Source organism: Bufo bufo, chromosome 5 (assembly GCF_905171765.1).
Source record: "Bufo bufo chromosome 5, aBufBuf1.1, whole genome shotgun sequence".
Taxonomy (NCBI): domain Eukaryota; kingdom Metazoa; phylum Chordata; class Amphibia; order Anura; family Bufonidae; genus Bufo; species Bufo bufo.
The window spans coordinates 407306585-407325384 of NC_053393.1; positions in this window are offsets into that span (position 1 = coordinate 407306585).

The following is an 18800-nucleotide window of genomic DNA, read 5'->3' on the forward strand; positions in this document are numbered from 1 at the left end:
GCAAGGGTTTGGGGGATCAGGGTGTCCAGTAAGATGGCAAGGGTAAGGGGTTACAGGACCAGGGGTGATATGTGAGGGGTAGGTAGGGGCTACACAGGTATACTTAGGCCTTATCCAGGTGGTCATCATGAAGCTGCTCTCTCCCCTGCATCTCTGAATCTAGTCTGGTTGCAAGAGACAGCACCTCTGGCCGGTTCGGGGTTTTATAGCCCAAAAGCAACCCCCTCCTCAGGGATGTGACATCATAGTGTCACTGTGATGTATGCCTGCCTACAATCCCCAGAGGCCCCCCCCCCCCCCTAGTCCCAAAGATGCTGGGAGTAGTGGGATGGAGTTTTAGCCATGGGCAGAGGTGTGGAAAAACAGGTTCTCAGATTCTTGATGTCTGGTTAGAAGGTCCCCTCACAAACGGTGCCAAAGCGTCTGATTGCTTTGGGCCTGAACAAAAGGGGACTAGATGCTAATCAGCTGTTATCCTACAGGCTATAACAACTCTGTAGATAACAGTTGGAATTGCATATATGCATATATATATATATCCACAGATGCTTGGGGGCTCATCTATAAACACATACAAAACCGGGGGTATGAATGGGCAGCAATAAGCCCACATACATACTGTCATGCTGACATAAGTGTATATACATAGACACGTGTGCAAATACATACACACATATCTATATATACACACACCCTCGCATATATCTGGGGCATACAGGGGACATATATAAGAGGGCACATATATTTACTAATATAAGGGGGCACAGCTTCCAGGGACCACATATTTCCCACAGGGGCCACCATGAGCCCCTGGGGATCACCATGGGCAGACGTGCGCAGATGCTGGGCACATCTGCGCACATCACCCCATGATGCGGTGGTTAATGTATGCATATATATACCATACATGCCCGCACGTGTTTGCAGGCATGCATGGATATATATGCATACGTCTCAACCGCTCCTCAACAGTTGGCTACCTCGTCCTCCTCCGTTGCTGCCTCCACCTACAACACCACATTCACCGCCTCCTCAACCTCCGACTCCATATCCACCTCCTTCTCTGAGTTGCAGGTCAATAATTTGTAATTTTTAGTTATTTTATTTCATTTTAAGGTTTTTCCCTATCCACATTTGTTTGCAGAGCAGTTGCCATGCTCTTAAGCACATTTTACTGCCTTCTACATCCCTCTAGCCTTTTCAAGGACTATTTTAGAGCCATTTCAATTTAAAAAAGTGCCAATTTTAGTGCCCTAAATTGAAAAAAATCTTATTTTCTATTGTCGGGTGACATTTTACCATTTTTGGCGTATACAAACCCCTGCTGTGCCTGGGTGACAGGGGCCTAAATCTCTCAAAAGCCTTTGTTGTATTGCTGGGTGACAAGAACCCCCTTTTGCCGTGAATGAACCCCTGCTGTGCCTGGGTGACATGGGCCTAAATCTCTCAAAATCCTCTGTTCTATTGCTGAGTGACATGAACCCCCTTTTGCCGTGAATGAACCCCTGCTGTGCCTGGGTGACATGGGCCTAAATCTCTCAAAATCCTCTGTTTTGTTGCTGGGTGACATGAACCCCCTTTTGCCGTAAATAAACCCCTGCTGTGCCTTGGTGACAGTGGCCTAAATCTCTCAAAATCCTCTGTTCTATTGCTGGGTGACATGAACCCCCTTTTGCCGTGAATGAACCCCTACTGTGCCTGGGTGACAGGGGCCTAAATCTCTCAAAATCCTCTGTTCTATTGCTGGGTGATATGAACCCCCTTTTGCCGTAAATGAACCCCTGCTGTGCCTTGGTGACATGGGCCTAAATCTCTCAAAATCCTCTGTTCTATTTCTATTGCTGGGTGACATGAACCCCCTTTTGCCGTGAATGAACCCCTGCTCTGCATTGCTGACAGGGAACTAAATTTAGTGAAAGCATCTGTTACTGATCGGAAGATGCGCGACTACCTGATAGTGGGGGCACAGTGGAAGCACAAGGCGAAAGCAGAGGAAGAGGAAGAGGTCGCCAACGCAGCTGGGGCACCACCAGCACCTGAGAAGGCAGGGTTAGCATGGCCAAAATGTGGAAAAGCTTTGTCAGCCTTGGAGGTGCTGACCTGCCATGCAGCCAGTGTATAGTGTGAACGTGTGTTTAGCACGGCAGAGAGCATTATCACAGGCCGCAGCCAATGTGGACAAGCTTACGTTTATTAAAATGAACCAGGCATGGATCCCACAGGACTTGTCCGTACCTTGTGCAGAATAGACATTTATACCAGCCTCAACCATCCATTCTTGTACTCAAGTGCACTTATTCTTTGTTTTATTTTGTTATATGTCCCAATATTTTTTGGGATACCCCAATTTAAAAATAAAAATAACACAAATCAGTGTTGGCTACCTATTCCTCCTTCACCGCCGCTTCCACCTACACCGCCACGTCAACCTACACCGCCACATCCACCCATCCACCGCCTCCTCAACCTCCTACTCCTAGATACAGATTGTTATTTTTTATTTTTCTGTATTTTGTTATTTTAAGTCATTTCCCTATCCACATTTGTTTGCAGAACAGTTGCCATGCTCTTACACACATTTTGATGCCTTTTGCAGCCCTTTCCAGGACTATTTTTTAGAGCCATTTTAGTGCCCAAAAGTTCGGGTCCCCATTGACTTCAATAGTGTTCGGGTTCGGGGTCAAGTTCGGGTCCTGAACCCGAACTTTTTTTTCAAGTTCGGCCGAACCTGCCAAACCCGAACATCCAGGTGAGATTGACCGTTAGTTTTGACATCCACCCATTCTGATTTTGCTCATACGTTATTAAAGGGGTTTTTCAGGTGATTCATTTTGATGAAATATTCTTAGGATAGGTCATCAATTTCAGATTAGCAGGTGTCCAACTTTCTGCGCGGAGAAGAGGCTGTTTGAAGAGGCCATAGGCTCTTCGCAGCTTAGCAAGCACAGTGCCTTCTATTGCATGTTTTCCTGATATAGAGCTTCAATTCTCCTGACATAGAGTTAAAGTAGAGGTAGATACATAAAGTAGACATACCGTATATAAAGTAGACATATAAGTAGAGGGAGCTTATAAGACTGTTTTATTACTGAGTGCTATATCTAGCAATATGCAGTAATCTTCTAAGATCCCTCAAATTTATTTGGAAGAATTTAAGAAATATTAAGAAAGAAAATGACCTAAGTACAGTAATTCTAGTCATTCCCATTAGATAACCTCAATTATTAAACAAATACTTGAACACATGAACTGGATTGAATGGCCACAGCAGCCGATTTATCAAGAAAATAGAACAGAATGCATTTTTTACTTGAACCATAAAAATAGTAAATAGTGTCAAACAATAATTAATTCGTACAGTACAAGTGCTGGCTACTGTCTTTAAAATACCACAGCCATGCTACTACAGCACGGTGATCCGGCAGGCGCAGGAGCTGTGCCTGCCCGATCATCTGTAGGGGTCTGGCAGTCACTGATAGTCGGACCCCTGCTGTATGCGCCGGTATCGGTGAAAACACTGAAGCCGGATCAATAACCTTAGATGTGCCGCGGTCAGCGCTGACCGCAACATGCGCGATGTCTGTGGAGGGAGCTGCTATTGGGTCCCCGCGCTGCTGTGACAGGGACCCGATGGCTGGGAAGGCAGCCTGATGCCTTCTTTAGGCATTGTGGCTGCCTTCCTGTGAGCCTGTGAGATCCAGCCGCCTGGATCTCACAGACAAGAAAGCTGTAAGTGTATTACTCAGTGTAATACACTTATAGCCAATGCATTACAATACATATGTATTGTAATGCATTGTACAGGGAATAATACCCCCAAAAGTTGAAGTCCAAGAGTGAAACAAAAAATAAAGTAAAAAAAAAAACTAATAATAGACATAATAGACATATTGGGTGTCTACGCATCCATAACAACCTGCTCTATAAAAATATCATATGCCCCCTCATGTGAATGCTGTAAAAGAAAATCTGAAAAACGATGCCGAAACAGCTTTCCTTACAAAAAGTGTATTGCCAAGCGATCAAAAAATCTTATGTACCCCAAAATGGTACCATTGAAAACGTCACCTCATCCTGCAAAAAAAAAATTACTCCCACATAAGACAATCACTCCATAACTAAAAACCAATGGCTCCTGTAAACCAATCCACCAAAATCTGCTTCAAAAGCCATATGGAGCTCCTTACGTTCTGAATCCTTCCATGTGCCCCCCCCGCCCAACAGCTTACCACTAAATATGGGTGGGGGCCCGTATTCAGGAGAAAATGGGTAAAAAATTATGGGTTGCTTTTTCTCCTGTTACCCCTTGTAAAAATGAAAAATTAGGGGCTAAAGCAACATTTTATTGGAAGAAATGAAATTTTTTATTTTCATAGCTAAGTGTTTCCCTTGGGACCATGAATATATCCCCATATCTGTCCTTGGGACTATGAATATATCCTTACAATAGTCCTTAAGGACTTTTTCTTTCCCTTTACACACCGTACCATCCTGATAGTCATAGCCCCTCTTTGGCCTTTTCCCTCTTTTCACAGGGCCATCTAGGGTGCATGTTTCAGGGTCAGGTTCCGGACGGGGCCACCCCTTGCGGGGCCAGGACCTAGTGTTAGGTGGTTAGGGTACAACAGGCCAAGTAGGGCAGTAACAGGGTTAGATATTTCCCTGTTGCCCTCAGCCATCAAGACCTAACCGACTGACGGTCGCAACCAGGTTCAAAGACACCTGTTTTGAACAGTGGACCATACGACCCGGGCATCCTTACCGGTAAGACCCACTCTGTTTTTTCTGCCTATTAGCATACTAGTAGACCTTGGGTACACCACCCAGGGCCTTTCAATAGTGTATATGTATCTTGGTCACCTCCACTTTGGCTCCTATCCATGGGCCTAAATGGACCTGACCTAAAGTGACCTTACTATTGTTCGTCATTGTTATGTGGTTTGTCTAGTAGGGGCTCACCATCTTAGTTCTTAATCGTCCGAATAAAAGATAGATTTTAAAACGTTACTGCCCCTTTTTCTTACATATTCGCTTCACAGAGCAGTACACTTGAGAGAGGTGTCTCTGCACCTTCTCTCTCCAGGGACCACCCTCATTCCTTAACAAAGTTTGTGACATCAATTTTGAATAATTTGAGGGGTCTAGTTTCTAAAATTGAGTCATTTATGGGTGGTTCCCATTACGAAAGCCCCTCAAAATCACTTTATAACTGAATTGGTGCTTAAAAAATGGTTTTGGAAATTTTGTTAAAAATTTGAAAAATAGCTTCTAAAATTCTAAGCCTTCTAACGTCCTAAAAAATTAAATTATATATTACAAGATTATGCAGAAATAAAACAGACGTATGGGGAATGTTCATTGATAACTATTTTATGAGGTATTACTATCTGTCTTAAAAGTAGACAAATTCAAATTTAGAAAATTGTAAATTTTTCCAAATTTCTAATACATTTTGGATTCTTTTATAAATAAAGGTGAAATATATCGAGTCAAATTTACCACTGTCATAAAGTACAATGTGTCACGAGAAAACAATCTCAGAATGGCTTCTTTAAATAAAAGCGTTCCAAAGTTATTAGCACATAAAGTGGTGCATGTCAGATTTGCAAAAATTGGCCTGGGATTTAATGTGTCTAAAAAAGTGGAAAATAAGAACATTTTTCATAACTGGCACTACACAAACCGACAATGAAAACAACATGAACCACATAAATACTAGGGGAATCCTTAGAGCTAAAAATATTTGCCCGCCACCTGCCCAAAATAACTTTTTAACCCCTGGCTGTTTAACTGACTTTGAGGCACTAATACCACCTTCAGATGGTATGTTAAACCCCCAATTACTTCTCCAAGATACACCCAGACATGACTACAAATAAAAACATCCAACACCCTCCAATGGATTGTGCCAAGTTTAGAAGCCCTATCCTGTGTATAGGGGATAACCTCAAAACTTGGCACAATCCCTTTAAGCAAAAGCATACCTTGAAGGAGTAGTTTGCAGATTGAAAGATGGAAATGGTCTGCCGCTGTCCAGTAACCTGTCAGTAACCTGTTAATAAAAACAATCCTTCTCCTCTTCTTCTGACTCCTCCTTGTAGTCGCCCTTCCGCTGTTGTGGCCCTTGGTCCCTCTCCACTCCTCACAACAAGCAGTGTTCCCCTTAACTATCATTACAGTTCAGACTGTGCTTCAAAATGTTTTGGATCATTTAATGTTGCTTGGTTGTAAACATTTTCACAGCTAGGAGTTTCACACCCTATAGCCATTAGAGTGAGAGCTGATGCACGTCCACCAGGTATCCTCTGTCTTGGATCACCACTAGTACAGGTATGTTCAGCGCAAGGAACAGCACTCAACAGGAATTACAATGCAGGTAGGTTTATTGAGAATCTGGTATCACCACACTAAAGACACTAGTTCTACGTGAAGTCCTCTGCACTTCAGCTTGGCAAATGGCATGTGAGCCTGAAACAATACTTGTTATTGTGTATTTGGTGACAATAGATTCTCAATAAACCTAATTGCACTGCAATTCATTTTGTGTATCATTCCTTGCTTTGGATAGACTGGTTTTGAACATTTCAAAGGATTATGGATGGCCTACATTGCATTTGCTGCCAAATTAAATGTAAAATCTGAGCTGTACTAGTCAATTACTGTACGAAGATGAATTAACTTCAAGTTCTCAATCGTTTTTGTCATTATCATATGATTATCAAGGGCTATATTAAAAAGTGCCTTTGCTTTTATCAAGATCCTTATTTTGTCAATGACTATTGCTGCACTCTAGTTTACTTTCTAAATCTTTTGAATATAACTTCAAATGAAGCTTTTAGGGTTCAGTTTTCTACATGAAACATTCTTAGAACAATATAAGATACAGATAATTTTGGTGACTACAAGTATTCCTCTGTTATCTCCATCCGATGCTTATCTCAGCTGAATGATTCATGCAATCATGAAAGGTAGTTGTTAACAGACTGGTTTTCAGGGAATGTAATTAAAATCCATAATAGCACTTTGTGCAAGAGAGAAAGAAACATCATGAGCCCTGAAAAATACAGAAGAGAACAATAGGTGTAAATCACTATAACCAGCACCAGCTCGGAAGTTTGCTACTACAGCCTTGTAAGGTCACAGTGTCCTTGAGAAGCAAGCAAAAAGTTATGATTCCATTTTGCAAATAATGTCTAGCTGATTAAAAACAATCATAGTATTCTAACCATCCCATGCATCACTGTGACATTTTTCATTAATCTTCTTATTTCTAGCTAGGGATTAAAGTGGGAACGATTCGTCTGATGCAAGATAAAAAGGTTGATATTCAGTTTAAGTTTAATACGAACACAAACATACTGCTATGTGGAAGAGAAAATCAGAATGGCAATTAAATAAGGGTCATTCCAGCTAATCATTTAATTACAATTTAACGCAAAATGGAGTAATACTCTGATATTGTAATCTGTTCCAGACAATCTGATGCAAATTGATAACATACAGGTTAATGCCAAACTTGATATAGCTAGTGACTCAAGGTGAGACATCATGAATTTTAAGGCAACTTAAAGTTTTCCTATTGTTCAACTTTGTTTTTCGACAAATCAGCACGTAAATGATGAGTGTGTTTCGTAACCTTACCTGATGCCTCTTAAAAAAATTTAAAATTTGACATTAAGGTGCTGTTTTATGTTAAAGGTGTTTACTACTTACATAAAGTTATCCACTATCCATAAGATAAGGTTAAACTATTATATTGGTGAGTCTCCTTCTGATGAGACCCCCATGATCTTGGACATGCCCACCGCCGCTACATTCTTTTCTATTTGAGTGCTATACTGACTCCCATAGACTCCCATAGAAATGAATACAGTGGCCATGCACATGCCCGACCGGCTCCGTTCATTTTCAGGGGTTCCACAGGGTACAGGACTTTCATTCTGGTGATTGGTGGGGGGCCCAGTGGTAGGACCAACATCCATATAATAGTTATCTCCTATCCTGTAGATAGAGGATAACTATATATTACCGGAATGCCCCTTTAAGTTGATAAGAATTAATTACTTGTTATTGAAGGCTGTACGTTTAGGGATGCAATATTATTATACATACCTACTTCATGAATGATGGTGAATGCATTATATTATGAAATTACTGATATCAGTATTATGCTATATGATACACTTGCAGGGTAGTGTATAAAGTCAAGAGCTGACAGCTGGCACTCTGTCAGGATTGAAGATAACTATGATGCTATTTATCCCTCACATTGGATGCCATTAAAAAAATCCAAAGAAGCCAGAATTGCTTCAATTTGATCACCTTTCCCCCCCAAAAATAGAATAGTGATCAAAAAGTATATATGTCAAAATGGACACCAATAAAAACTATATCTCGCCCAGTGAAAACAAGCCCTTTGATAGAAAAGACATGCATCCTAACATATGCAATTGTATTCCCCGCCCAATATAGTATGATTTTATACTCATCATAAAATATCTTCATTGGGATTGTTTGAATAACTGATAACTATACCAGGTCCACCTGTATCTGTCACTGTGTGCCTATGGACCTGATGTATCATGGGCTGTTCACGCATTTTTGTAAAAAAATAAAAATATATACTGTGTGGTACACAGGCCATTTTTACTACTTCTGGAAGGCAGAAGTCACAAAATCTGTGACTTATTTTCCCCCCTATTTTACACCATGCACACCAATTTCTATTTTTTTTTTATTTTTATAAATGTTTTATTTTTCACATTTTTCAAATCATTTACAGACATGAAAAGCAATTTCAGTACCAACAGGTAACATCAATAAGGCATCAGTTAGGTACAGAAGCCAAAAAACTGCAACAGATGAATATTATTAATGTTGTACAAATTAAATTAAAATGGTATGTTATATGTTATAAGAGCATATCTTATTCAATCTGCACATAAGAGCTCTTGCGCCTCCATACTGGGAAGTCCCAGTTATCTTGCTATGATCTTACTCTATAGAATACGATCATTTCCTCTATGAAGAACATAAGCGTAAAACATAAAACATAAAAGGGGGGAAGAAGGGGAGGGAAGGAGTGGGACAGGGGGAGGGGGAAATAGCCAAGTATCCCATATCATGTTTAGTAATATCTGAATCGCTCCCAGATGTACAGGACTTGTTCTCGTAATATTCTATTGTATCATCCCCTAACAACTCACACGCCCCTATATGAAGCTCAAACTACTGATTTCACTATCTCCCATAAGTTCCATATCTTATTAAATCTAACATGTCTTCTGTTTATCCAGCTAGTCATTTCTTCAAAGTTATAAATTTGATCCACTTTTGCCTTCCATTCTTGAAGGGTGGGAGGGTGCGTGTCTAACCAGTGCAATGGTATAAGAGACTTAGCTATTGCTATCAGATGAGTTATAAGGTTTTTCTTTGTTGGTGAATAGTGACTAGTGGGTTTTGAAAGAACTACCATCTCTAGAGATATATTAAAATCTGGTGTAGCTATCTTTTTGGCTGCTTTATTTATTCCCTCCCAAAACTTAGTGATACGAGGACAGGCCCACCAAATATGTGATAGAGATCCTACTCCCTCCCCACATCTCCAGCACTCCTGGGATTCAGAAAGACCTCTTTTGTATAAAAATTCTGGTGTTCTGTACCATCTAGAAAGGAGTTTGTAATGGTTTTCTTGCAATCGTACACATTTTGAGAACCCGTGTGACGTTGCTAGTATCTTCTTTGTCTCTTGTTCTGATAGCACAATATTTAGTTCTTTTTCCCATTCCAGTAGATATGACGGCTTTTTGGTCTCACCCTGACCTCCCAGCACCAAGGAAACCTCGGAAATCTTCCTTCTCTTTGTCTGGGCAGTTTTCAGCATATCTTCCAAATCAGTGAGGGGTCTCTGGAATGAAAATCTCTTCGCAGCTCTCCCGCACACAGAGTTTATATGTGAATTGGTCAGGAAGAATGTTGGAGATTTCCTAAGTGTTTCAGTGAGCTGTTCTTTTAAGTGATGATCTATATCTCCCATGAAATCTCTCACTCCAATTTTGGCCAGGTTGGACCAAAGGTCTGGGAATATATTTATTGGGATCTCTAACAAGTCGGGGAGGAGGCTTGCTGGCATCAGTGGAGATGGAGAAGGGGCCAAAATATCCCTCATTGAGCTCCATGTCGTGTAAATTCCCTTAAACAAAGGATCCATACTATCTACCGGGTCTTTCTTGATTTTAGGGAGCCAAAGATATTTTTGGAATGAATGCCCAATACTATATTCACATAGTTCTCCTACATCTGACTTTCTCAGTGGTTGCACTAACTCTAGCCATCTTTGTATTTGGATTGCTTTATAATATGTACCCACATCCGGTATTCCTAGACCCCCTCTTTCTCTTCTCCTCGTCAAGATTTTATATGACAAACGCGACTTCTTCCCTGCCCATAAAAATCTAGAAAGGAGGCGTTTCATTTCTACAAAGAAATGTGACTCGATGTGTATGGGTACCATTTGTAAAGTGTATAGGATCTTGGGCATTATATATGCTTTGATGATGTTTTTTCTACCCATCCACGACAAAAATGGTATATTATATTTTTGAAGAAGTTGTTTGATAGAGCTTATTAAGGCTAGTTGTATTTAAAAAGGTCACCCAGCTTCTGTGGGATTTTTATTCCAAGGTATTTAATGGGATTTTTGGTCCAGCAGAATGGGGATACTCTCTAGTTTCACTGCTTCTTCCTCTGGAAGTGTAATATTCAGGATCTCCGATTTAGCCGTGTTCACTTTAAAATCCGAGATTTTGCTAAATTCCTCTAACCTTTTCTCTAAACTGAGCAGTCCTATCCTAGGATTCGTTACAATGAAGAGGAGATCGTCAGCGAATGCCGTGCATTTTAACTCTTTCCCTCCATATTTGATGCCTGCTATTTCTGAATCTTGTCTGACTGCTTGAAGAAGCGTCTCGGCCACTAGAATGAACAGGGAAGGTGACAAAGGACAGCCTTGTCTAGTGCCGTTCGTGATCTCAAATGTTGGTGAAAGTGTACCATTAACTCTTAATTTAGCGTTTGGCTGCTTGTATAGGGTGAATATTGCGTCAATAAAGGACTCTGGCAAGGCAAACTTACTAAGAGTTGCTCTCATGAAACTCCAATTCACCCTATCGAACGCTTTTTCGGCGTCAATTCCTAGTAACACTAAAGGTAGTTTTTTTGTTTGAGCAATATGGATGGAGTGGAAGACTCGATGTGAATTGTCCCTGCCCTCTCTCCCCTTTACAAACCCCGCCTGTTCTGGCCCTATCAGGTTTGGAAGGAACTTACTCAGCCTAGAAGCCATTATTTTCGCCCATATTTTTAAATCAAGGTTTAACAGCGAGATAGGTCTATAGCTGCCATAATGTTGTGGGTCCTTACCCTCTTTATGTATCAGCGTTACAAAGGATTCTTGTGTTTGTCGTGTCAGCGACTCTCCTTGCAGGAGGGAGTTGCAAACTTCTGTGAGTTTAGGTATAAGGAGATCCTCAAACTTTTTGTAGTAAGCTAGAGGGAGTCCATCCGGACCTGGGCTTTTACCTGGCGGAAAGCTGTTTATTATGCTACTAATCTCTTCTGCTGAGATCGGGTTTATCAAGAAGGATGCTTCATCAGTTGAAAGAGAGGGTAAGTTCAGGGAGCTAAGGAATTTTGTGATACTTTCATTCCTGATGATTGCACTTTCACTATCCTTATTTTTATTAAGATTATATAATCCCTCATAAAACTTTTGAAAAGCTTTTGCTATAGAAGGAGTGTCTAAGTGAATTTTCCCCTTTACATCTTTGATTTTGGCTATGTGTGTCACTTGCTTGGTTTTTTTTAATAATGAGGTCATCATTTTCCCCCCTTTATTGCCATGTGCATAAATTTTATGTTGGAAACATAGCATCTGCTTTGCGGCCTTTCTGGAAAGCAAGTTGTGTAAATTTAGTCTAAGGCTCTTCAGATCTTCTTGGAAAGCCCTACTAGTAGACTGTTTATTCAGCATCTCTAGGGTCGCTATTTGAGCTAGGATTGAATCAATCTCTTTTTGTTGTTCTTTTTTGACCTTGGAACCCAGGGCTATGAAAATTCCTCTTATGTAAGCTTTGTGCGTCTCCCAGATAACTGTGTTTTTGCTGTGTGCAGGAGAGTTAACTGTGAAGAAAGTTTCCAAATATGACCTAACCTGATCCGAGTTCTGCTTGCTGTTCAACAGCGATTCGTTCAGCCTCCAATTCCAATTCCTCCTAGGCAGGGAGGCCAGGACGAGACTCGCCGTACATGATCTGAAATCGTGATGTTTCCTATCCCAGAAGTGCTAAAGAGAGGCAAAAGAGAGGCAGAGGTTAAAATATAGTCAAGTCTCTGGTAGGATTTGTGTGGGTTAGAGTAAAAGGAGAAGTCCTTTACTGTGGGATTGAGAGATCTCCATACGTCTACCAGATGTAGCTCTTGCAATTTCTTATATAATTTACTAATATGTTTTTGCGAGATATGTGTTTTAGTAGTGGATGAGTCTATTGCAGGATTGAGTGTTAGATTGAGATCTGTCCCTATGATTATCTGTCCTTCTGCGAATGTTTTGATTGTGTCCAGACTTTTTATTATCCATGGGACTGTGGCCGTGTTAGGAGCGTATAAGTTGGCAAGGGTGAATCTGTGGGTACCTATGTCCCCTTTAAGCAATAATAACCTACCCTCTGCATCTGTTAGTTGTTGTTTCAATATGAACGGGACAGTATGATGTATGGCAATCGAAACTCCTTTAGAAGCAGAGGATGGGTGTGTGCTATGGAACCATTGTTTGTACGGATGGGTATGTATTTTTGGTATTTTACTCTGACGAAAATGTGTTTCCTGAAGAAATAGGATATGTGTACTTATTTTCTTAAGTGTTAGCATCAGTTTACTACGTTTGGCAGGGGTGTTCAGACCCTTTACATTAAAGGTTGTGACCTTTAAATCACTCATGATATGGTCCCACTCAGAAGCTGGTAATATGGTTCTTATCCCTATTTGAGTAGAACTCTCTTGTAGGTGCTAAACTGCCCTGTAGAAGATGAAAAGCTGGCTAGTGGGGAGAGGTGGTTAGGTATGAAAGGGAAGAAAAACACAAATAAATAATAAGACTATCACAAGTTATTAACAATAAATGTAAAAGTAAATAAACTATATTGATAAGTAGATGCTGACTTATGTAGCTTTTAGTGTAAAGTATATTAGCGTGGTTACACAGCCAGCTTCAATAGACTCAACTATGTCTATCTAAATACACTAAACCCCTATGGACGTAGTATACTGAGTATTAGGATAGAGTCAGTCAATACCTGCAGACTCTCCCAAATATCTGTGACTCAAGAGAGGACAAAGGCCTGTTGCTTAAGTCCCAGAAATTGATAGATACTATGTCGTGTTGTTACACAGTAGAGGGCGGTAAGTAGGGGTGTTTGTATTTACTTTATAGCCTACCAGCCTACCTCAGGCTGAAAGCCAGTGCAATCATTGAACATTATGAAATAACCTGAACCGTGGAGAACATGTTAGCATAAAATGAACATCTCCACAACACTCTGCATTATATCATAATACATTGAAGCATTGCTATCCTGTAAGACACTCTGGATCCCTGAAAAGCTAGTGTGCTATAAACCAGAGGGTTTCTAAAGGGAAGGGGGGCGGGGATAGGGGAGTGAGAGGGAGGAAGTTTATGGAAAAAAGGGGGGGGAGGGTATTGGAGGTGAAAGGAGGGGGGTACAAGTGGATCTTCAAAATTTACTTAAGCTGCAGACGCGTGTCTGCCTAATAATTCTCCCTCTTGTTGGCTTTTTTTTTTTGTTAACTCCAATGCATCATGGCAAATTGCCATTTGCTAACTTGCTTAAAACTTAGGGCCCTTTTCCACACCCCTAACCTATGCTAGACAGGAGGGTTAAGTGTGGCTGGATGGACCCTTCTAACTAGTGATCTGTAGATTCGCCTGATACTCTGGTTAGTCACGGCGGAGGTGAAGATGGACGACTCGCGTTTCTCAGTGCCTTGCTTGTTTTGGTGATAGGGATCCTCTTCCAGGACTCCATTTTCGGTAGGTGTGGAAGCGAGGTTGGATGAACTATAGGCATCCAGGTAGGAACCTCTATAGGTTGAAGTCCCAGAACCGAGCATGCTTTATTTAAGTCCTCCGGTGTATGGATTGTTATCCTTTTACCATTTTTGAGGATGGAGAGTCCAAATGGGTACAGCCAGGAATAGGGTATCTTTTGGTTTCTCAAAACTTCCAGCAACGGTTTCATGATGCGACGTTTTGCTAAGGTGGAGGGTGCAATATCCTGAAACAGAGCTATTTCTGCCCCTTCATATAAAATCCGCTCTTGTTCTCTGGCTGCAGCTAGAATGCGAGCTGTGTCCACAAACGATAAGATGCCGCATACAACGTCCCTAGGTCTCTCAGAGGGCTTTGGAGCTGGTTTAAGCGCTCTATGCACACGCTCAATTACTATGGACGCAGCCGCCTCCTGTCTGACTAAGTCGGAAAAGATCTCCATTGCTACCTTGCGCAGTGCCTCGTTCGCCCAGGACTCTGGCAGGCCCTTTATGCGGACATTCCGCCTCCTGCTGCGGTTCTCTTGATCCTCAAGTAAAATCATGGCTCTATTTAGCTCAGCTGTGTGTAGCTCTATATGTTCCGCCATGCCCGCTGAGTGCGCCACTACATCATGGGCTGTTATTTCTAGAAATTCCACCCTGTGGCCGATTTGTTTTAGATCTGATTTAATGTCCGACAATTCGTTGAGGACAGGTTTTATAGCTCTCTCAAGTGCTTGCCCCAGTACCTTAGTTAACCGCTTCACGTCCGCCCATAGGATATAAACGTCCTATGGGTGGACGTCTATTTCTGAAAGCACGTTTTAGAACGTCCTTTCAGAAATAGCAGCTGCACGCTAATCGTGCAGCTGCTGATCGGGTTGCCCGCTGTCAGTGACAGCAGGGCAACCCTAAGACAAGGCAGGGACAGTGCCCAGGTGTCCCTGCCTTCTAGATCGCTGCAGACACAGCTATGCGCTTCCTGTTCCGGCCCGGCGGTCATGTGACCGCCGTGACCGGAGAGTGCAGGAGCTGTGTGAGGTCTCTCAGAGACCTCGATCAGCCCTGCTGTGAGGCTGTACAGCGCTGGATTGCTGCTGTACAGCCTCTCTAGGGGTGCATTTGTCCTGTAACTGGGGCTACTATGTCAGCCCCAGTTACAGGAGAAATCAACAGTGAAAAAAAAAAAGTGAAGCAAATGTCCCCCAGAGGTCTTGTATGACCTTATGGGGGACGAAAAGTGTAAAATAAAAAAAATTAAAATAAAAGGTTGAAAATAAAAAAAATAAAAAAAGTTTCACATGTAAAAAAAAAAAAGTCCCCAAGTAAGGAATGAAAAAAAAAAGTTAAAAATAGAAAAAATAAAAAAAGGATACATATTAGGTATTGCCGCGTCCGTAAAAAACAGCTCTATAAAAATATCACATGACCTAACCCCTCGGGTGAATACCGTAAAAAAAAAAAAAAAAAAAACTGTGTCAAAACAAGCAATTTTTGTCACCTTGCATCACAAAAGGTGCAACACCAAGTGATCAAAAATGCGTATGTCCCACAAAATAGTACCAATAAAACCGTCACCTCATCCCGCAAAAAATGAGCCCCTACATAAGAAAATCTCTCAAAAAATAAAAAAACTATAGCTCTTAGAACATGGAGACACTAAAACATCATTTTTTTGGTTTCAAGAATGCTATTATTGTGTTAAAGTGAAACAAATAAAAAAAAGTATACATATTAGGTATTGCCGCGTCCATAAAAACCAGCTCTATAAAAATATCACATGACCTAACCCCTCGGGTGAACACCGTAAAAAAAAAAAAAAAAAACTGTGTCAAAACAAGCAATTTTTGTCACCTTGCATCACAAAAGGTGCAACACCAAGTGATAAAAAACGCGTATGTCCCACAAAATAGTACCAATGAAACCGTCACCTCATCCCGCAAAAAATGAGCCCCTACATACATAAGAAAATCTCTCAAAAAATAAAAAAACTATAGCTCTCAGAACATGGACACATTAAAACATAATTTTTTTGTTTCAAAAATGCTATTATTGTATAAAACTTTAATAAATGAGAAAAAGTATACATATTAGGTATCGCCACGTCCGTAACGATCTGCTCTACAAAAATTTCACTTGACTGAACCCCTCAGGTGAACGCTGTAAAAATAAATAAATAGAAACTGTGCTAAAACAATCAATTTTTTGGTCACCTTGCCCCATAAAGTGTTATAATGAATGATCAAAAAATCATATGTACCCAAAAATAGTACTAATAAAACTGGCACCTTATCCCCTAGTTTCCAAAATGGGGTCACTTGTTGGGAGTTTCTACTGTAAGGGTGCATCAGGGGGCTTCAAATGGGACATGGCATCTAAAAACCATGTGGAGTTCCTTTTCTTCTGCGCCCTGCCGTGTGCCCATACAGCAGTTTATGACCACATGTGGGGTGTTTCTGTAAACCGCAGAATCTGGGTAATAAATATTGAGTTTTGTTTGGCTGTTAACCATCGATGTGTTAAAGAAAAAAATTGATTAAAATGGAAAATCTGCCAAAAAAGTGAAATTTAAAAATTTGATCTCCATTTTCCTTTAATTCTTGTGGAACGCCTAAAGGGTTAACAAAGTTTGTAAAATCGGTTTTGAATACCTTGAGGGGTGTAGTTTCTACAATGGGGTCATTTATGGGGGTATCCACTATGTAGGCCCCACAAAGTGACTTCAGACCTGAACTGGTCCTTATAAAGTGGGTTTTGGCAATTTTCTTATAAATTTGAAGAATTGCTTCTAAACTTCTAAGCCTTCTAACGTCCTAAAAAAATAAAATGACATTTCCAAAATGATGCCAACATAAAGTAGACATATGAGGAATGTTAAATAATAAATATTTTATGAGGTATCACTTTCTGTTTTAAAAGCAGAGAAATTGAAATTTAGAAAATTGCGAATTTTTCAAATTTTTGGGTAAATTTGGGATTTTTTCATAAATAAAGGTGAAATATTTTGACTCAAATTTATGATTATCATGAAGTACAATGTGTCATGAGAAAACAATCTCTGAATGACTTGGATAAATAAAGGCGTTCCAAAGTTATTACCACATAAAGTGAGATATGTCAGTTTTGCAAAATTTGGCCTGGTCAGGAAGGGGGCAAATGGCCCAGATGGCAAGTGGTTAAGAAGGTTTTAGATACAGGAGAGCTGTCCTGTGTCTCTGTGTCTTCTTCTCTGGTGCTTTCTACTTCCGATTCTTCCTCCTCTTCAGCCCGCGCTGCAGCCGCCGCCATCTTAGCGTCAAGCCTGGTGAGTGTGCCGCTTTCTTGCTGAAGAATCTTCGCATCTCCTGCTGCCCTTTATGCAATTTCGGCGTGTCAGTAGGTTCAGCACCTCTGTCTATTTCACCATTTTTGTTCAGGTTTTGCTTCTGTACTAGCCTTCTTGTGCCCAAGTGTGGAGGAGCTGAAGCTTCACGCTGCCATCCACCTCAGCGTCCAGGCTCCGCCCCCCTAGGTTAGGCTTTTAAGCCATTTTATAGATGTGAGATATTGCTGCAGTGTATTTAACACTTAGATAAAATGGGTTGCTGTCACTTTAAATTCTGAGCAGGAATCTCTATATATAATTATGAGCGTTTATAAGACAGCTATGTGCAGAGCTTCAGTGGTGTGCTTCTGCACCACTCTGCTGCTGGTTCCGCCCCCAGGTCACTGTCTCTTTAAATCAGTGAAATCAGAGAAGGCAATCCCCACACAGCCAATATTCCTCCAGACTTATTAATGATCTGTCAGAGGGATAGGTAAGTTGAAAAACGCTGTTTTCCAGCACTTAGCAGGGATCTGGGAGCTATGAGGAGCTTGCTGTGAACGGGATGTAACCCAGGCAGGAGGTGATCTCACAGTTTTCTAGCAGGCAGTCTTTGCAGCTGTCCGGCCCCTGCTTTAAATGACTCGCTCTGACTAATGAGTGCTTTATCTATCGGATATAGAGCTTGCAGATGCCGCAAATGACAGGCCTTGCGATAGCTCCGTCCGATTAACAAGATGGCGCCTGCACCGGGAACACCAGCTTTCAGGATGGTGCTGTGACCTCCTACGTTGCCAGACTAAGGTAAGCTTTTTCCGTGGATTAGAGTATCTTGTGTCGGTCTTGTGATGGCGTTGTTCTTGTCAATTGAGACAGGGGTGAGTCTCTATCTTCACCTACGTTCCGCTACAAATCTAGGCCGGGGATTCTTCCTCCGCTAGGCCTCACTCGTATCTCCGGATCGGAGCGCTCTTTCGGCTCCAGAGAGGACTCAAATCGGAGAAGCAGTTAAACAGAGTCTCTGGGGATCTGAGATGAGGTCTGTATATTTAGTATATAGGGCGGATGGGGTTAGATTCCAATTGTTGTAACAGAGCTGCTGTGAGAGATGTCTTTCCCGGTCAGCAGCTAGCCACGCCCCCCTCCCAATTTCTATTTTTAATGGCCATTTTAGGGTGGGGAGGGGTCTTGGTAATGGTGGCTCAGCACATTTGCTATAATTTATGCCACAAAACTTGTGTAAATTATAGCTGAATTTGACACCAGCTCTGAGCAGTTTAACATCTGAGATGCACCACAATTGTTGTTTGTGCCTCTTATTAAATTTGGAACATCTCAAACAAGCGAACTTGATTACTTAGAATGTTGTTTGAACTGCCAGACCTATTAA